This window comes from Palaemon carinicauda, chromosome 42, assembly GCF_036898095.1.
Source record: "Palaemon carinicauda isolate YSFRI2023 chromosome 42, ASM3689809v2, whole genome shotgun sequence".
NCBI classification, from domain to species: domain Eukaryota; kingdom Metazoa; phylum Arthropoda; class Malacostraca; order Decapoda; family Palaemonidae; genus Palaemon; species Palaemon carinicauda.
The window spans coordinates 51,761,393-51,766,392 of NC_090766.1; positions in this window are offsets into that span (position 1 = coordinate 51,761,393).

Consider the following 5,000-nt stretch of genomic DNA (forward strand, 5'->3'; position numbering starts at 1 on the left):
AGTGGCCACTTTCCTATTGTTAAGAGTAGAAGAGACTCTTCAGCTATGGTAAGCAGCTCTTCTAGGAGAAGGACACTCCAAAATCAAACCATTGTTCTCTAGTCTTGGGTAGTGTCATAGCCTCTGTACCAGTGTCTTCCACTATCTTCAGTTAGAGTTCTCTTGCTTGAGGGTACACTCGGGCACACTATTCTATCTAATTTCTCTTTTTCATGTTTTAATAGTTTTTATAGTTTACATAGATATTTATTTTAATATTATTCTTGAAATAATTACGTTTTCCTTGTTTCCTTTCCTTATTGGACTATTTTCCCTGTTGGAGCCCCTGGGCTTATAGCATTCTGCTTTTCCAACTAGGGTTGTAGCTTAGCGATTAATAATAATAATAATAATAATAATAATAAAAGAAAAAAATAAGACACCAGCATGTTCTGCGTAGTGAACACAGCAACATAAAACAACCAGAACAAGTTCAAGGGGCCCAGTAATTGTAAACAAACTCAAGTCCTGACTCGTGCTGACGTCACGAAGCCGGCTCTAGTAGCGTCATCGGACGAGATAGATGCGTAGTGGGGTCTCGCTCCCACCAAACACAGCTGCAACAGAAAGTAGACTTGCCTGGAGTCGCCTTAGCCTGGTTTCTACTGCGTTGTTAGGACTGTCTGGTGATTCACCCTTGTTATATTATTTCGTTGTTATTAACGGCAATGAATATCCGAAGGTCACTTAGTGGGGAGAGGAGGAGCAATAAGGAAAGCGCCTTGTCGACTGTAAATTCAAACGCATCATCTCGATCTGTTTGCTGAAGGGGTTAACGAAACCCGTCGAGAGAAGCACTTACACAAACAGCATGACCTTAAACGAAGTTGTACCCTGCGCCTAAAAGGATAAACATCCTTTCTATTATTTTTTTTCTTTTTCTTTCTTATTCATTGTGTTGTTTGCTCATGCTTTGGAAATGAACAGAATCAGCATTAGTATTAATTCGTGGGTATAGGTTATGATGATATTTGCAGTTTGTACACGATACATATGTTCCGGACGAAGAGCATAAACATTAATTAACTAACACTTCTCATACCCTTTATTATTATTATTATTATTATTATTATTATTATTATTATTATTATTATTATTATGTAAGGTACAACCCTAGTTGGAAAAGAAGGATGCTATAAACCCAAGGGCTCCAACTAGGAAAAATAGCACGGCAAGGCAAGGAAATAAGGAAACATAGAATAGTATGGCTGTGTACCCTCAACCAAGAGAACTCTAACCCAAGATTAAGGTATTAACTTAATTGGTGTTTCTATCAATATGATTAAAAATAAAAAATTCGTTTAATGCATCTCTATGATGTAAGTTTAATGTTACTGTAAATACTTATTAATGCACCTATTTTTCAGGTATTTTTCTACTCTTGCGAATTTAACAAGCGTAAATATTTATTACTGACAGTTGATATTTTACTTATGTCTTCCTTCAGAATTTTTTTTTAAAAAGAAATAAACTACTAGAAATAAATACTCAAAATTTCAATTTTGTTTTCGAAGGTGTTAAAGTATACTGTCGAAGAAAATTTGAGTTTTGTTTCTGTTTTTTTGGCAAGAGCCAGTGCGAGCTTAAGGCTGCTATTATTATTATTATTATTATTATTATTATTATTATTATTATTATAGCTAGCTAAACTACAACACTACATGACAAGGCAGGGGGGTATAAGCCCAAGGGCTTCAACAGGGAAAATATCTTAGTGAGGAAACGAAATAAGGACACTGATAGAATAGCATGTCTGACTGTACCATCAAGCAAGAGAATTCTAATCAAGGACAGTGTATGACTATGGTACAGAGGCTATGGCACTACCCAAGTCTATAGATCCATGGTTTGATTTTGGAATATCCCTCTCCTTGAAGAGATGCTTACCATAGCTATTATTATTATTATTATTATTATTGTTATTATTATTACTTGCTAAGCTACAACCCTAATTGGAAAAGCAGGATGCTATAGGGCCAGGGGCACCAACAGGGAAAATATCCCAGTGAGGAAAGAAAACGGAAAAATTAAATATTCTAAAAACAGTAACATTAAAACAAACATTTCCAATATATACTATAAAAGCTTTAACACAATAAGAGAAATAATATAGAAAAGTGTGTACGAGTGTACCCTTAAGCAAAAGAACTCTAACCCAAGACAGTGGAAGACCATGGTACAGAGGCTATGGCACTAACCTAAACTAGAGAACAATGGTTTGATTTTGGAGTTTCCTTCTCCTAGAAGAGCTGTTTACCATAGGTAAAGAGTCTCTTCTACCCTTACCAAGAGGAAGTGGCCACTGAACAATTATATAATGCAGTAGTTAACCGCTTTGGTGAGGAATAATTGTTTGGTAATCTCAGTGTTCTCAGGTGCACGAGGATAGACAAGAATGTGTAAAGAATATGCCAGACTATTCAGCGTATGTGTAGGCAAAGAAAAATTAACTGTGACCAGAGAGGGGGATCCAATGTAGTACTATCTGCCCAGTCAAAGGATCCAGTAACTCTCTAGCGGAAGTATAAACATATTTCATTCATTCAGGATTTAATGTTTAAGAATAGAGAACAATGGTTTGATTTTAGAGTATCCCTCTCCTAGAAGAGCTGCTTACCATAGCTAAAGAGTTTTTTTTTTTTTTATTTCCTACTATTAACAGGAAGAAAGTATCTACTAAACAGTTACAGTACAGTAGTTGAAACCTACTGTTAGTAGTTTTTGGGAGCTTTGTGAATAATTTGATAACTTCTAGAAGAAATATAAATATTTTCAGTATTTATTAACAACTACTGTAGAGTATTTTCCCATGAAACATTTAACCATTTCATTCATGTAAATCGCGTTTTTATTATTCTAACGGCAAACAAAAGTATCTCAAGAATCTATTTGAATAAAGACTAGATATATTTTCTAAAGAATGATCATGATTACATAGATCCCGCAAAATATATGTCACTGATTATGACTATCTTCTGAAAAAATGAAATCATGGTGAAGAGGAGTTACTGCCATATACATATATATATATATATATATATATATATATATATATATATATATATATATATATATATATATATATATATATATATATATATATATATATAAACGAATTATCTCTGATATTATCAATCTTCAGAATATAACTAAAAACATTCTAAAAAGCATTCTACATTAATAAAATTGTGGTCACACCACACTTTACACAACTCTTACTAATAACTTAACTTTCCAAACCATTCCCTACCAAGGTTGACCATCTAACTTCCATCATTCTACTTTTATCCACCTTTTCTATCAGCTCAACAAAAAATAAATAAATAAATAAACAAATAAAATATTCAGCACTTTTAAATAAGCAAATCATTATGTAAACCGGAGAACAGTACGATGACACTCCACTCTTGCTCTCCCGCCATGATGAATCCAAATCCCACAAGAAATAATATTTTCTCATTTCTTCCTTCGTCATTGTGATCAGGGGTTCAAAGCAAGGCGTTTCTCGTAGCAGTTAGCCAAAGTTTACTTTACGCGGTGTAAAGTAAACCTTGGCTAACTGCTACGAGCAGTACACGGGTACCAAGCCTTAGACCACGGTCTAGGATCTTATAGGTGTATATATCATGCGTTAGACCACGGTCTAGGTATATAGAGATTATAGACGTTCGTTAGACGACAGTCTAGGACTCTAGGTTTATAGACTACAGACCGTGCGTTACACCACGGTTTAGGTTTACAGATTATGGGCCGCGAGTTACACCACGGTCTAGGTATATAGAGATTATACAACATGTGTTCGACCACGGTCTAGGACTCTAGGTATGTAAACCGTGTGTTAGACGGTAAACACATGGGTCGTTCTATGAAAACAGGTTTCCGGCGTTCCATAAGGGAAGACTCTCTCTCTCTCTCTCTCTCTCTCTCTCTCTCTCTCTCTCTCTCTCTCTCTCTCTCAACCAGGCCAATGAGAGGACAGGTTAAGGAACCTATTTAGACTTGAATCTGGTCTTTAATCAGATTCCGTATTACGTAATAAATTATATGACGTAACAATACCCAGATTATCTCTTTGGTATAACACAGATATATATATATATATATATATATATATATATATATATATATATATATATATATATATATATATATATATATATACAAAAACCTGGGGTGTGACCATTTTCACCACCGCGCTGGCGAATGTGCATTGGTGATAATGGGAGAATTTTGTCTGATCGCCCAAAGCAAACCAACCTAGTACCGGTGGCCTTGACTAGTACAGCTTAGCTAATCATGGTATGTGTTATCATAAATATGGTATTTTTACAAAAAAAAATCTAGCAATGAAAAGACAAAAATTTCCTTCATCCCTCATTCCTTAACTGTATTAATTAAAGCATAGCCCGAAAAGGAATTTGTAACTAAGTTTGTGTACACTGAGGTGTCACCAGCATCACATCTGTCCCCTGCACAAACCACATCACTGATGATTGTAATTCAGCTAAATATTAAATTCTAGGGGTTGTGGTGGCCGATGTGGTAACCTCTCTGACTGGTGAACCCCAGACTGCGGTTCGAGTCTCGCTCTGAATCGATAGTTTCTTTGGTCGTTGCAATCTCACCATACTTGTGAGCTATTGATGGGGCGTTTGGGGAAGCCTGTAGGTCTATCTCCTGAGTCACCCAGCAGCCATTGCCTGGACCTCCTTGGTCCTAGCTTGGGTGGAGAGGGGGCTTGGCCGCTGATCATATGTATATATGGTCAGTCTCTAGGGCATTGTCCTGCTTGATAGGGCAATGTCACTGTCCCTTGCCTCTGAAATTCATGAGGGGCCTTTAAACCTTTAAAGAGCTGTCTAGATTCGAGACAGAAAGTCACCAGACTCACAAACAAAAATAATTAAATACAAAGAAACCCGAGATGAATCTGAAAGCTCAGTTAACCCAATGATAAAAAA